Source organism: Prionailurus bengalensis, chromosome A2 (genome assembly GCF_016509475.1).
Source record: "Prionailurus bengalensis isolate Pbe53 chromosome A2, Fcat_Pben_1.1_paternal_pri, whole genome shotgun sequence".
Taxonomy (NCBI): Eukaryota; Metazoa; Chordata; class Mammalia; order Carnivora; family Felidae; genus Prionailurus; species Prionailurus bengalensis.
In genome coordinates, this window is record NC_057348.1 from 5286159 (window position 1) to 5301946 (window position 15788).

General features: G+C 43.5%; 1 protein-coding gene and 1 long non-coding RNA gene across 2 annotated transcripts in view; both read left to right on the forward strand.

Moving 5' to 3' along the window:
• Positions 1-7385, forward strand: part of LOC122486805 (adhesion G protein-coupled receptor E4-like) — an 89128-nt gene extending 81743 nt beyond the window's left edge. The window contains 3 exon segments of the mRNA XM_043586399.1: positions 6441-6562; positions 6779-6879; positions 7340-7385. The gene's annotated coding sequence lies outside the window, so the exon portion shown is untranslated.
• A 2485-nt stretch (positions 7386-9870) lies between these two features.
• Positions 9871-15327, forward strand: LOC122486806. Its single transcript, XR_006298229.1, has 4 exons — positions 9871-10014; positions 10591-10593; positions 12918-13016; positions 15038-15327. It is a non-coding gene; the product is annotated as an uncharacterized LOC122486806 (long non-coding RNA).
• The last annotated feature ends 461 nt before the right edge of the window (positions 15328-15788 follow it).

Consider the following 15788-nt stretch of genomic DNA (forward strand, 5'->3'; position numbering starts at 1 on the left):
TGTGTTTTGGGTGTTGAGTTTGAGAAGTTCTTTGTAGATTTTGGATACTAACCCTTTATCTGATATGTCATTTGCAAATATCTTCTCCCATTCTGTTGGTTGCCTTTTAGTTTTGTTGATTGTTTCCTATGCTGTGCAGAAGGTTTTTATTTTGATGAGGTCCCAGTAGTTCATTTTTGCTTTTGTTTCCCTTGCCTCCAGAGACGTGTTGAGTAAGAAATTGCTGCACGCAAGGTCAAAGAGGTTTTTGCCTGCTTTCTCCTCGAGGATTTTGATGGCTTCCTTTCTTACATTGAGGTCTTTCATCCATTTTGAGTTTATTTTTGTTATGATGTAAGAAAGTGGTCCAGGTTCATTCTTCTGCATGTCGCTGTCCAGTTTTCCCAGCACCACTTGCTAAAGAGACTGTCTTTGTTCCATTGGATATTCTTTCCTGCTTTGTCAAAGATTAGTTGCCCATACGTTTGAGGGTCCATTTCTGGCTTCTCTATTCTGTTCCATTGATCTGAGTGTCTGTTCTTGTGCCAGTACCATACTGTCTTGATGATTACACCTTTGTAGTATAGCTTGAAGTCTGGGATTGTGATGCCTCCAGCTTTGGTTTTCTTTTTCAAGATTGCTTTCGCTATTCAGGGTCTTTTCTGGTTCCATACAAATTTTAGAATTATTTGTTCTAGCTCTGTGAAGAATGCTGGTGTTACTTTGATAGGGATCACGTTAAATATGTAGATTGCTTTAGGTAGTATTGACATTTTAACAATATTTGTTCTTCCTATCCAGGAGCATGGAATCTTTTTCCATTTGTGTCTTCTTCAATTTCTTTCATAAGCTTTCTATAGTTTTCAGTGTATAAATTTTTCACCTCTTTGGTTAGATTTATTCCTAGGTATTTTATGGGTTTTGGTGCAACTGTAAATGGGATTGATTCCTTGATTTCTCTTTCTGTCGCTTCATTGTTGGTGTATAGGAATGCAACTGATTTCTCTGCATTGATTTTATATCCTGCGACTTTGCTGAATTCATGAATCAGTTCTAGCAGTTTTTGGTGGAATCTTTTGGGTTTTCCATATAGAGTATCATGTCATCTGCAAAGGGTGAAAGTTTGACCTCCTCCTGGCTGATTTGGATGCCTCTTATTTCTTCATGTTGTCTGATTACTGAGGTTAAGACTTCCAATACTATTTTGAATAACAGTGGCTAGAATGGACATTCCTGTCTTGTTCTGACCTTAGGGGGAAAATTCTCAGTTTTTCCCCATTGAGGATGATATTAGCATTGGGCCATTCATATATGGCTTTTATGATCTGGAGGTATGGTCCTTCTATCCCTACTTTCTTGAGGGTTTTTATCAAGAAAGCATGCTGTATTTTGTCAAATGCTTTCTCTGCTCTATTGAGAGGATCATATGGTTCTTGTCCTTTCTTTTACTGATGTGATGAATCACGTAATTGTTTTGCAGATATTGAACCACGCTGCATCCCAGTATAAATCCCACTTGGTCGTGGTGAATAATTCTTTTAATGTATTGTTGGATCCAGTTGGCTAGTATCTTGTTGAGGATTTTTGCATCCATGTTCATCAGGGAAATTGGTCTATGGTTCTCCTTTTTAGTGGGGTCTCTGGTTTTGGAATCAAGGTAATGCTGGCCTCATAGAGTTTGGAAGTTCTCCTTACATTTCTATTTTTTTGGAACAGTTTCAAGAGAATAGGTGTTAAATCTTCCTTAAATGTTTGGTAGAATTCCTCTGGAAAGCCATCTGGCCCTGGACTCTTGTTTTTTGGCAGATTTTTTTATTACTAATTCGATTTCCTTTTCATTATGGGTCTGTTCAAATTTTCTATTTCTTTCTGCTTCAGTTTTGGGTAGTGTATATGTTCCAGGAATTTGTCCATTTCTTCCAGGTTGCCCATTTTATTGGCATATAATTGCTCATAATATTCTTATTATTGTTTTTATTTCTGTTGTGTTGGTTGTGATTTCTCCTCTTTCATTCTTGATTTTACTTATTTGGGTCCTTTCCTTTTTCTTCTTGGTCAAACTGGCTAGTGGTTTATCAATTTTCTTAATTCTTTCAAAGAACCAGCTTCTGGTTTCATTGATCTGTTCTACTTTTTTTTGTTTGTTTGTTTCGATAGCATTAATTTCTGCTCTCATCTTTATTATTTCCTGTCTTCTGCTGGTTTTGGGTTTTATTTGCTGTTCTTTTTCCAGCTCCTTAAGGTGTAAGGTTAGGTTGTGTATCTGAGATCTTTCTTCCTTCTTTAGGATGACCTGGATTGCTATATACTTTCCTCTTATGACTGCCTTTGCTGCGTCCCAGAGGTTTTGGGTTGTGGTGCTATCATTTTCATTGACTTCCATAAACTTGTTAATTTCTTCTTTAACTGGTTGGTTAGCCCATTCATTCTTTAGTAGGACGTTCTTCAGTCTCCAAGTATTTGTTACCTTTCCAAAATTTCTCTTGTTGTTGATTTCAAGTTTCCTAGCCTTGTGGTCTGAAAATATGCATGGTATGACCTTGATCTTTTTGTACTTGTTGAGGGTTGATTTGTGTCCCAGTATGTGATCTATGCTGGAGAACATTCCATGTGCACTGGAGAAGCATGTATATTCTGCTTTAGGATGAAATGTTCTGAATATATCCGTTAAGTCCATTTGGTCCAGTGTGTCATTCAAAACTATGTTCCCTTGTTGATTTCTCTTTAGATGACCTGTCCATTGCTGTGAGTGGGGTGTTGAAGTCCCCTACTATTATGGTATTATTATCAATGAGTTTCTTTATGTTTATGATTAATTGATTTATATATTTGGGTTTTCCACATTTGGAGCATAAATGTTTACAATTGTTATGTCTTCTTGATGGATAGCCCCTTAATTATGATATAATTCCCTTCTTCACCTCTTGTTACAGTCTTTATTTTCAAGTCTAGATTGTCTGATGTAAGTATGGCTACTCTGGCTTTCTTTCGTTGACCATTAGCATGATAGATGGTTCTCCATCCCCTTACTTTCAATCTGAAGGTGTCTTTAGGTCTAAACTGGGTCTCTTGTAAACAGCATATAGATGGATCTTGTTTTCTTTTATTTTTAAATATTTTTTAATGTTTTATTTTTTTGATAGAAAGAGGGAGAATGAGTGGGGGAGGAGCAGAGAGAGAGAGGGAGACACAGAATCTGAAGCAGGCTCCTGGTTCTGAGCTGTCAGCACAGAGCCCTATGTGGGGCTTGAACTTATGAACCATGAGATCATGACCTGAGCCAAAGTTAGAAGCTTAACCAACTGAGCCACCCAGGCACCCAGATGGATCTTGTTTTCTTATCCATTCTATTATCCTATTCTTTTGATTGGAATATTTAGTCCATTGATGTTTAGAGTGAGTACTGAAAAGAAATGAATGTATTGCCATTATGTTGCCTGTAGAGTTGGAGTTTCTGATAGTGTTCTCTGGTCCTTTCTAATCTTTGTTGCTTTTGGTCTTTTTTTTTTTTTCCATCTTTTCTCCCTCAGAGAGTCCCCCTTAAAATTTCTTGCAGGGCTGGTTTAATGGTCATGAACTCCTTTAATTTTTGTTTGGGAAACTTTTTATCTCTCCTATTTTGAATGACAGCCTTGCTGGATAAAGAATTCTTGGCTGCATATTTTTCTGAGTCAGCACACTGAATATATCTTGTCACTGCTTTCTGGCCTGCCAATTTTCTGTGGATAGGTCTGCTGCAAACCTGATCTGTCTTCCCTTGTAGGTTAGGGACTTTTTTCCCTTGCTGTTTTCATCATTCTCTCCTTGCCTGAGTATTTTGTGAATTTGACTATGATCTGCCTTGTTGATGGTCAATTTTTGTTGAATCTAATGGGAGTCCTCTGTGCTTCCTGGATTTTGATGTCTGTGTCTTTCCCCAGGTTAGGAAAATTTTCCACTATGATTTGCTCACATAACCCTTCTACCCCTATTTCTCTCTCTTCCTCTTCTGGGACCCCTATGATTCTGATGTTGTTCCTTTTTCATGAATCACTGATTTATCTAATTCTTAAATCGTGCTCTTTTGCCTTAGTCTCCCTCTTTTTTTCTGCTTCATTATTCTCCATAAGTTTGTCCTCCAGGTCACTAATTCTCTGCTCTACCTCATCCATCCTTGCTGCCGTGGCATTCATTCAAGATTTCAACTTAGTTATACCATTTTTTATTTCATCCTGACTAGCTTTTATCTCCACAGAAAGGGATTTTAATCTGTTTTCAACCCCAGCTAGTATTCTTATTATCATGATTCTAAATTCTGGTTCAGACATCTTGCTTTTAGCTGTATTGATTAAGTCCCTGGCTGTCGTTTCTTCCTGTTCTTTCTTTTGGGGTGAATTTCTTCGTTTCATCATTTTTAAGGAAGAAACAGAAAAAAATTAAAATTAAAAAATTAAAAACAACACGAAAAAGTCAAATAAAGGATGCTAGATCCTAGGTGTGTTCTGGTCTGTTTTTGAAAGGAGGTTGATAGATTAGAGAAAAAAAGAGAAAGATAAAAAAGAAAAAAGGAAACTGTTGTAAATTTGAAAAAATGAATACAATGAAATAGAATAAAATGAAATAATGGAAGTAAAAAAATAGCATTTGAAAAACTTACAAAAAAATAAAAAATATAGCAGAAAAAATTAAAGACATATATTTAATAGAAATGAAAAATAGAGATAATTTGTTTCTGTTTCTGTATTCAAGAATCAGAAAAAAAAGTGAATAGATGGACCAGCAAACAGACTGAAGTACGATTGAAATCACATCGTTTTCCCCTAGAAGTTGGACTATGTAGCACTTTATAGTCCATAAACTATGCAGGCAGAGAGACTTGTGTTCCTGAAGAGCGAGGTTGGCCCAGTTGGGCGGGCTTAGTGTAACAGCTATTCTCCACTAGATGGCGCTGCTTAGCTTACTGGGTGAACTGTTGTAGCGTGTGTAGGTGTGTATGTGCATGCGTGGGAGGAGTGAAAATGGCATCACCCAGCTACCCAGTCTCTAGTATCGGAACTCTGGTCTCCCTGATCAGCTATCATGCACCCCTCCTTTGTCTCCAGCTTCCATCCACTCCCCACTTCTGCACTGTCCGTGACCAAGCCAGCAGGCTGCAGGTGGCACCTCCCTACTGAGTTTTATCTCAGATGCAGCTGTTTCCCAACCCTTCACTTCTGAGGGACTGTGGTGTTGACCTGTTCTGACCCCCGCAGGAGGATCTCACCAAGCAATGGCCGGGTGTCGGCCACACCCAGGAACATTCGCAGGACCATGCTTCTCTCGATGCCCAGAGACCGTGGCTGGGTGCCAGCCTGCCCCCCCCCCAAAAGTTCATGCAATCTTGTAGCAGCATTTCAGGGATTATGGAAAATCACGACATCTGGGACCAGGCTTCAGCCTTAACATCCTTGTTCCAGCACCAGCAAATGTGGCTGTTCTCCGGGGTCTGCTGGGACCTTTGCCTGTGGGGTGGCCACACAGCCTCTACCAAATTTCCCCCCTGTAGGGGGACTGCCTCTTCCCATGTGGCCTAAGGACCTCACTCTCTCCTCCTGGGGATTCGCCCTTCCCACCCAAGCACTGCCAGGTAAAGAGCTGCAGAGTTTCAGATTCTGTGCTCCCCCTGTTTGTAGAGTCTTCATGGAATTTAAAACCTCTCCTTTCTGCCTTTTTTGTTCAGTCCCTTGCATACTTTTTCTTTTCTCTCCAGCTGCTTTGGGGGGGGGGGATGCTTTCCATTCTCTCCTCCTGTCTCCATCCTCTCTCCAAGCAAAAACAGCTCCCTGCCCTCTGCAGCTTTCTCCCCCAGTTCACCTCTCCATGCTATGTACCTGCTGAGTCCTCTGGTTTGGGTTGTTAATCCTCAAATCAGTTTACTAGGTGTGCAGGATGGTTTAGGGTTGATCTGGCTGCATTTCAGGGACGCGAGACACACACACACAATGCTGTTCTACTATCTTGGTCCCTCCCTGTGTTTTCTTTTATCTCATTAATTTTCCTTAAAGCAGCTATTTTGAATTCTTCCCCAGGTAAATCCCTTGAGAATAGTATTGGTTGTTGGAATATTATTGGTAGGATTTGGTGGAGTCATGTTTCCTTATTGTTTTCGTGTTTCTTTGAAGTTTTTCCTTGCTGTCTTTGCATATGAAGTGTAGTTACCTCCTGTGGTTTTTACTAACTGCCTCCAGGGAGAAATACCTCCTGTCAGCCCAGCTAGAGATCGAGGCTTCCTCAGATCTTCTGGGGTCATGCCAGTTCCATGCCTCTTGCTCCCTCTTGTCGCACAATTCTTATATTTGTGTGCTTTGTCCCTACCCTGCCAGGCACCAGACCAGGTGCTAACAGACTCTGGTCTTGCTTTTCCCAAAGGTAACACTACCTGCTGCTGCTAAAGTTGTAGTCTCTCCCTGTCTGCCAGAGATTACTCTCACTGCTCTCTTCAGAAGCAGGCAAAGGGAGCTGACCACGGAATGGGGCAGTGAGGGTGAGGAATACAGAATACTGGTCGTGTCTGTGGGCCACCCAGTGACTCCTGAGCGGACTTCTTGATGGTTTCCACAACACAGTGAGTAGGAGCTGTCCCCCTCATGTATTCTGAGATTCCTTTCTGCCATTCTGTCAAGCTCTTCCAACCCCCTTACCCCCTATCCCAATCCTGGAACTCCTGATTTGGTACCCTCAGTACTTTTTCTTTTCTCTCTAATGGGGCACTTGTAGAAATCTGGACTTCCATGAAGGCTCTCTCATACATGGGTGATTGTCTAAGTCCGTGTTTTCCAAGGTCTCCTGGACTATGGCTAAAAGGGACTGCAGCAAGTTAATGGGCCACTGCAAGGACCACAGCTGGGACCACGGTATGTCTCTCTGTTACCCGATGCAAAGGTGACTGAGATGCCACACAGATCCCCTGACATATGGTGCTGGACCCCCCAGCTCCTACAAGCTGCTTTTGTTAATGAATGGATGCTGGATTTGTGTTGGGGGAGGGGGCTGGGGTGCAGGAAGAGGAGAAAAAACAAGGGTGTCTTACAGCAACAAGGGTGCTGTCTTACAGCAGTTTATTTCTTTTTATTTAAAAAAAATTTTTTTGGGGGTGCCTGGGTGGCGCAGTCGGTTAAGCATCCGACTTCAGCCAGGTCACGATCTCGCAGTCCGTGAGTTCGAGCCCCGCATCGGGCTCTGGGCTGATGGCTCAGAGCCTGGAGCCTGTTTCCAATTCCTTGTCTCCCTCTCTCTCTGCCCCTCCCCCATTCATGCTCTGTCTCTCTCTGTCCCAAAAATAAATAAACGTTGAAAAAAAAAATTTTTTTTTTTAATTTTTTAATGTTTATTTTTGAGACAGACACAGAGCGTGAGCAGGGGAGGGGCAGAGAGAGAGGAAGACACAGAATCCAAAGAAGGTTCCAGTCTCTGAGCTGTCAGCACAGAGCCCGATGTGGGGCTCAAACTCACGGACCACCAGATCACGACCTGAGCTGAAGTCAGACGCTCAACTGACTGAGCCACCCAGGCGCCCCTGGTTAGTACAGACATTTTAACAAGATTTTTTCTTCTAATCTATGAACATGGAGTGTTTTTCCATTTCTTTGTGTCCTCTTCAATTTCTTTTATTTTTTTAATGTTTATTTATTTTTGACAGAGCATGAGTGGGGGAGGGACAGAGAGACAGGGAGACACAGAATCCAACGCAGGCTCCAGACTCTGAGCTGTCAGCACAGAGCCCAACGTGGGGCTCAAACTCACAAACTGTGAGATCATGACCTGAGCCGAAGTCTGTCGCTCAACTGACTGAGCCACTCAGATGCCCCATACAGTTTATTTCTTAAAATAAGCTTTCTGCTTCTGTCTTCCTCTTTTCTCCTTTGGGACTCCAGTGAGGTGTAGATGGTTTTTTGTTTTGTTTTTTAGTTGTGTCCCATAGATCCTGAAGGCTTCCTTTATTACGCATTCTTTTCTCTTTTTTACTCCTCTGATTGAATATTTCAAATGATCTGTCCTCAAGATCTGCCGTTCTTCTGCTTTGTGTAGTCTACTGTTGAAGATTTCTGTTGAATTCTTCAACCATTGTATTCTTCAGCTCCAAAACTTCTGTATAGTTCTTTATGCTTTCTCTTTGTTGAATTTCTCACTTTGTCCTTTTGTTTTCCTGATTTCAGTAACTTGTGTTCACTTGTAGCTTTCGGAGCATCTTTTTTTTTAAGTTTTTATTTTAATTCCAGTTAACATACAGTGTTATATTAGTTTCAGGTGTACAATATAGTGATTCAACAATTCTGTACATCACCCAGTGCTCATAACAAGGGCACTCCTTAATCCCCATCACCCATTTCACCCCAGCCACCTCCCCTCTGGTAACCATCATTTCTGAGTATCTTTCAAACAATTACTTTGAATTCTTCTTAAGGAAATGTACGTATCTCCATTTCTTTGGGGTCAGTTATTAGAAGTTTCCTGTGTTCCTTTGGTGGGGGCATGTTTCGCTCATTCTTTTTGATCCCTGTAGCCTTGCATCAGTGTCTGCGCATTTGAATGAGCAATAACCTCTTCTAGACTTGATGGACAAACTGCAGTAAATGGGGAAGACCTTCAAGCAGGAGCGTGTGCTAGCTTTGGATCAGGGGGCGTGAGGCAGGCACATGATGTGTCATCAGCTCAAGCTGCTGAGATCCACACCATCAATAGCTGTGTGGCCCTTGGAAAGTAATGCAGGGGGTTCACAGTGGCTGTAAGGGCTGTAGAGGACTTCAATGGCCCCTCCTGGTCCAGCAGCTTGGGTCAGGGAGCAGTGGTGGCAGGGTCCGGGGCATGCACACGCTCCACAGGAGGGTCCAGCTGCACAGGCCTGTGTAGTGCCCAGGAGTGGTTGCAGACACCCATGCAGTGATGGAAGTCTGGCCAGCCATAGGTGCACTGGTAGCTGTAGGAGTTCTGGCTGTCAGCATACACTCTTGAGGCTGTAGGGGGTCTTTCCAGGGGTGTATACAGGGCACTGGAGGCAGTGAAAACAGCTGGGCTAGGGGCATGCAGGTGAATAGCTGGAAAGGCCAGCCACAGGTAAGCACAGGGGTACAAGTCAGTGACAAGAGGCAGGGACAAAGCTGAGCCCACTAGTAGCTAAGGGGGTCCTGGCTGTCTGGTACACAGCAGTGGATGCGGGTAGTAGGAGTCAGGCTAGCGGGGTGCAGGTACACAGCTGGAGGGGCTAGTTATAGGTGAGCACAGAGGTGCAAGCTAGTGACTGGAGATAGGGCTGAATCTGGGTCACAAGCAGCTATAGGGGTCTGGCTGTGGCCTGCACTTGGGTGGCTACAGGCTATCACCAGGGGCATGCAAATGGCAGTAGAGGCCTGGGACAAGCATCAGGCCAGCAGCACGAGGGACACGGCTGGAGCTAGCACCTGTGTGTTGGGGGGGTCAGCTGCAGGGATCTAGGCAGGTGTCATGCACTCAGCAGCTGCAGAGAGAGGCCTGAGCTGGGCTCCAACATGCATCCCAGGCTCCAGCAGGTACACGGAGGAGGGCATGGGAGGTATCCTGGTGGCTGGTGTCCAAGTAGGTCAGAGAACAAGAAGCCGGAGGCACCATAAGAATGTCCTGAAGGAGAGGGACAGAGCAGCAAGGAAGCGAAAGCAGTTACATCCCCAGGACAGAAAGCTGCCAGGACTGCTCACTCCCTCCAGAAGGACATCATACGGGTGCCAGGCCTGGAGATGAAAATGTTTTGTCTGGTGCCAGATGTACTCATGACCCAGTATGGAAAACACTGCAGGTACACGACCTGTCAAGATGCCACAGGTATGTGCTTGCTGTTATCAGACAATTTGCAAAAATAAAAGAGGCTTGAGCCAGGAGACCGGTGCTTTGGCTCCTGGAGAGTCTCACCTTTAGGACCTCTCTTCAGCTGGTGCCTGAACAGGGAACCTGAAGGGGGACGTGTGCAGCACCACTGAAGAAGGGCCCAGGGAACCGAAGGAAACTTTGGAGCCGGGGAAGCTCATCCTTCAGGATTTCTGCAGGGTAAGTACGGGCGATTCCACCCCATCTAGTTATGACTTACATATTCAGCTCTTGCAGACTTTATTAAAGAGCTCAGGGGTAAAAGTGAAACCATCGGCGTTTCAGGATTTATTATACTTAGTAAAGAAACATTGTTACCGGTTTATGCCTCTGGTAGAGACGCTTTGAATCAGAAACAATGGAACTTGGTTTTATGTGCTTTGTGCCAGCTTATCAGCAAGCAGCCGTCCCTCTCCCCCTATGGTCTTTATGTAATTTAAGTTCCCTGGCTTTGCAGCCCTTGCAGTCAGAATCAGGGGAAGAAGGGGACATTGGTCATCACAACCCCTCACTGGCTGAAAGTGATCATGAGCTTGTAGATAGTGACTCAGGGCCCGAGCCTGTATCCCACCACCAGAAGAATAGAAACCTACAGGTCCCAGGTTCATGGCCCAGAGATAGTCACAGCTCAGACTTCCGTACTCCTGCCTCCCTCATTGCCCCACGGCCCCGAACCCATCCATCCCTTCGAGGAAACTAAATGTTCCACTTATTCAAAAAACCCATTTCTTGGTATCTCCACTCATAGTATCACAGTTCGTTCCCCCTTAATGCAGGTGCTTCAACAAACTAAGGCTGCGGGGGACACTGAATTAACACCTAGTATGCCTGCAGCTTATCTTGTCAACATTACCCAAATTCCTCCTAGTCAGAAATATCCTCAGGGAGGGCAATGATTTTATCTGGTTCCTTTTGGTTTTAAGGTAACTAATGACTTGAAACAGACTTGCACGCAATACAGTGTTAATTCCTCTTATACGTTGGGATTGGTGTCTGGTTTAGCCAATTCAGAGCGACTCATTCCATGGGACTGGGCGGTCCTAAGTCGCACTATCCTAAGCGCTTCTGAATTTTTGCAGTTTAGGACTTGGTGGGAGGAAGAAGCACAGATACAGGCCCGGGATGATGCCTCCATGAATCCTCCTGTGCCCATTACCGGAAAACAACTTACCAGGAGCAGACGAGGGTTTGGCATACAGGTTCAGCTTCAGTATGATGTTCAAGCGGTGATACAAGTTAGATTGTGCTGCCTGAATGCCTGGGAGAAAATAGCTACCCCTGGACAGGCTACACCCTCTTTTGTTCGAGTCAAACAGAGTCCTAACGAGCCCTATGTAGATTTTACTGCTGGGCTAAAGGATGTTGTTATAAAAAGCATCTCTCTCCTCTTACAGCTGCTGGCTTTTGGTAATGCTAATAAGGAATGCCAACAAGCTTTATACCCAGTGAAGTCTCAAGGAGGTGATTTAACTGATTATTTAAAGGCCTGTCAAGATATCAGCTCAGAGGTCTATAAAATGTGCCTTGAATAGCCACTGCCAGCAGCCCCTGGACTTTACGAACAGTCCAAGCGTTTTCGCTGTGGCAAATTGGGACATTATAAGAGGGATTGCTGACAGCTGAGTTGTAACAACTCCCGTGATCTACCTCGCCCCCAGAATGAAATTCTAAGCCTCCTGGGTTATGCCCTGGATGCAATAAAGACTATCATTTTGCAAATCAATGTAGATCTAAATTCCATAAGAATGGAGCTCCCCTGCCATCTTGGTGGGGGAGACAGGGATAACACCCCCCCCCCCACCACCAGGGCCCAAATGTAAAGAATATGGGGAATCAGATTCCACATTATTACCCTGTGAGCTATGGGACTTACCATGCAAATCTATCCATGACCTTCTCCATGCCACATGAGGGAGTGCTGCATTAGATATTCCTGCCCCAGAGTCTCTGGTCCTCAAACTCTCCGTGGGAATTTATAAGGTTAAAACTGGGATTTACGGGCCTCTTTAGGGTCCATTGGCCTTCTTATTGGATGAAGTAGTTTTACGTCCAAGGGAGTTCATGTCTACTTAGGAATTATAGGAGCTGATTTTAAGGATGAAGTTTTAGTAATGATTAGTACTTCAGTTCCTTATCATGTCTTGGCAGGAGATCGCATTGCCCAACTACCGTGTTGCCTTACATTGCTTTAATCTCCACACCAATAGACTGGCAGGGAGGGTTTGGATCTACGGGCAAACAGATATCTTGGCAAACATTTCTAAAGGACAAAGGCCTGAGACGGCCTTACAAATTAATGGAACATCATCTACTGGCCTGGTAGACTCAGGAGCTGATGATGTCACCATCATTGCTTCTAAGTTTTGCCCTAAGAATTGGCCACTCCGACCTATATCCACAGTCTTTACAGGTGTAGGAAAAGCTACTGACATCCAACAGTGTTGAAACTTTTCTATGTGAAGGGCCTGAAGGCCAGGCTGCTACTATCCAGACTTATGTTACTGATACAGCCATTAATCCATGGGGAAGAGACCTACTAAGTCAATGGGGAGCATGTATTAGTATTCCTTATGTTTCCCCTGCTGCAACCAATATGGTGTCCAAAGTGAGTTATAATCCATTAAAAGGGCTTGGACGACAAGAAAATGGGTGTATGGGAACAATTACTGCCCAAATGTGGCCACCTTGTGTGGGACTGGGATAGCCTGTACAGAATTCAGGTTTAGTGTAAGAGCCACTGTTCCTGAACAATGTTATGCCTTAGTATTAGAATGGTTAACAACTGCCCTGGTGTGGGTGGAACTGTGGCCCCTTCCCAAAGAGAAATTAGAGGCTCTAGAACAATTAGTGCAAGAACAATTGGATGCAGGTCATGTAGAAATGCCCACCAGTCCATGGAATTCCTGTGTGTGTGTGATAAAGAAAAAATCTGGGAAATGGAGAATGTTGACTGACTTAAGGAAGGTAAACGAGGTTATACGGTCTATGAGACCTTTGCTTTGCAACCTGGGCTCCCGTCTCCTACTATGATTCCTCAGAACTGGTCATTAATTATAGTAGATTTAAAAGATTGTTTTTCACAGTTCTTCTGCCAGATGATAGAGAAAAATTTGCCTGTTCTGTACCTTCAGACAATCATATGGTTCCTGTGTGATGCCATCCATGGAAAGGGCTTCTGCAAGGTATGCTTAATAGCCCTACTATGTGTCAGCATTTTGTTAATCAGCCACTTTCACAATTACGTATTCAGGTCCCACAGGTGTTGATTATCCATTACATGGACGATATTCTTTTTGCTGCAGAAACACCTACACAGATAAAAGATCTTTATCAGACCGCTGGGTTATTGTACCCAAATACAGCCTAATAGTAACAACAACAATAAAAAAGTGCAAACCCAAGATCCTTTTCTTTATCTTGATGCAAAAATTCACAAGGCAACCATCATTCCCCAAAAAGTACAGATTGGCTGAGATAATTTGAAAACTTTAAATGATTTCCAGAGGTTACTAGGAGATATAAATTGGTTGCGACCTGCTTTGGGAATCCCGACTTACACCTTATCTCATCCTTTCCAAACATAAGCCAGTGATCCCAACCTTAACAGCCCTAGGGTCCTCACAAAAGAGGCAGAAGCTGAATTACAGTGGATTGAAAATCATATTCAAAATTGTCAGCTCACTCGTGTTTGACGTAATGTTCCTCTTCAATTATTGATTTTTCCTACTCCACATTCTCCAACTGCGGTCGTAGGCAGGATGGGGGAATCATTGAATGGCTGTTTTTACCAAGGAAGGACTCTAAAATTCTTACCATGTATCTGGATAAAATTGGGAATGTAATTTGGAGAAGCCGATCCCGATTACGTGTGCTTAATGGTAGCGATCCGTCTTCTATAATTATTCCCTTATCATATCAACAAACTGATATGGCTTACCAAATTAATATACAATGACAAATAGCTTTGCCTGATTACGTAGGGAAATTAGACAATCACTGTCCGAGGGACAAAAATTTTGTCATTTCTCAAGGTTACATCATGGATTTGGCCAAAGATAATTCGAGAGTGGCCTTTAGCAGATGCTGACACATATTTTACAGATGGAAATGGTCATGGTAGAGCTTCTATACATGGTCCTATCTCTAAGGCCTGGAAGACACCCTATACATCTACCCAAAAAGCTGAATTAGCAGCCATTATAGGATTGTTGCATCTTGTACCTGCCTCCCTCGATATTGTGACAGATTCACAATGTGCATGGTTCACAGTCCTAAATATTGAAACTGTACATATTGTGCCACAAAATGAATTACATCATCTGTTTTTGCATTTATAAGAATTAATATGGCATAGGCAACGCCCTTTATGTATCACTCATACTCACAGTCATTCTAACCTTCCTGGCCTGTTATCCTTAGGAAATTCCATTGCTGATGACTTATTTACAAGGCACCTTACAAATGGCACAACAGGAGCATATGCTTCACCATACTAATGCTCAAGGACTTGCCCATAGACACTATAACACATGCTGAGTCAAAAGACATCGTTAGTGCCTGTCCTTGTTGCAACCCCCTCACTGTGGCTCCACATACCTCTGGAGTGAATCCTTGTGGACTACAGGCAAATGAACTTTGGCAATCTGATGTTATTCATATTCCTGGTTTCGGTAAGCTCTCTTATGTGCATGTTACTGTGGATACCTTCTCCAGATAGATCTGGGCCACGGCATATACCGGAGAAAGGGCTAGGCATGTTAGTGCTCATTTTCTTGAAACCTTTGCAATTCTAGGTATCCCACAACACATGAAAACTGTTAATGGCCCTGCATATGTATCTCATAAGTAGCCCACTTCTTTGCAGCCTGACAAATTACTCATCTTACTGGCACTCCCTATAACTCTCACAGTCAAGGGATCACAGAACATACTCATCAGGTGCTTAAAAACATGCTAATTAAACAAAGAGGGGGAGAAGAAGAAGGACTTAGACCTACGCCACGGGAACAATTACATCCGGCCTTATATACTTTAAGTTTCTTGGACATATGAGGACCCCATACATGTCCTTCTGCTGAGATACACTGGTACAAGAAAAAGGTCACCCCTGTTTACCAGCCAGTATATTGGAAAGATGAGAAGGGACATGGGGAAAAGGGAGAAGTTGTTGTGTGGGGCAAAGGGTATGCTTATGTCTTTACAGATCAAGGCTACCAGTGGTTACCCAGTCACCGGTTGAAACCCAGGCATGAGCTGATCCAAGCAACTGCAGTTCGACATGACCCCACCAAAGAGTTTCACAGAATGTCCATTGAGAAACCAATAATTGCGCCCAATGCACCACACCCTCTCCTGAGGAGCACTAGGACCTCTTAGCCTCCTACTCGGGGACAAGTTAAGAGGTTGATGCATGCTGCTGAAAAAATCTTGATTCAGACTCGCAGCCCACAAACTCCTGCTCACCTTTTCCTTGCGATGCTCATGGTTATCACTACTACGGTAAGCGCTGATAACTATATTTACTGGGCTTATATCCCTCATCCACCTCTCAATCAGCATAAATTGGTACAACTCCCCGTGCCGGTATATACAAATGACACTGAATGGACACCTGGGCCATTTGACAGCAGAGAAACACATAGGCCCAATGAAGAAGGTACTGTTATGGATAATTATGCTATAGGGACTGAAGGTCCTCCTATATGTTTTGGTTACAGGAAACACTGCCTCAAAAGTAAGCCTCAAGCATGGCGATCTATTATTAAAAACGGGGCCCAGCACAAGCCTATTTTCTTACTCTCAGCCCATTCTCTGATTGGCTCCAATCTTAATGACACTCCTCCAATGCTTCTTCTGCCTTGTGCTAGCGGTACATTGTCAGAATGGGGTGGATGGGTGACTTGGGAAGCATGTAGAGGGGAGATAGGGTGAGTTCTTTTAAATACTTCCTATGG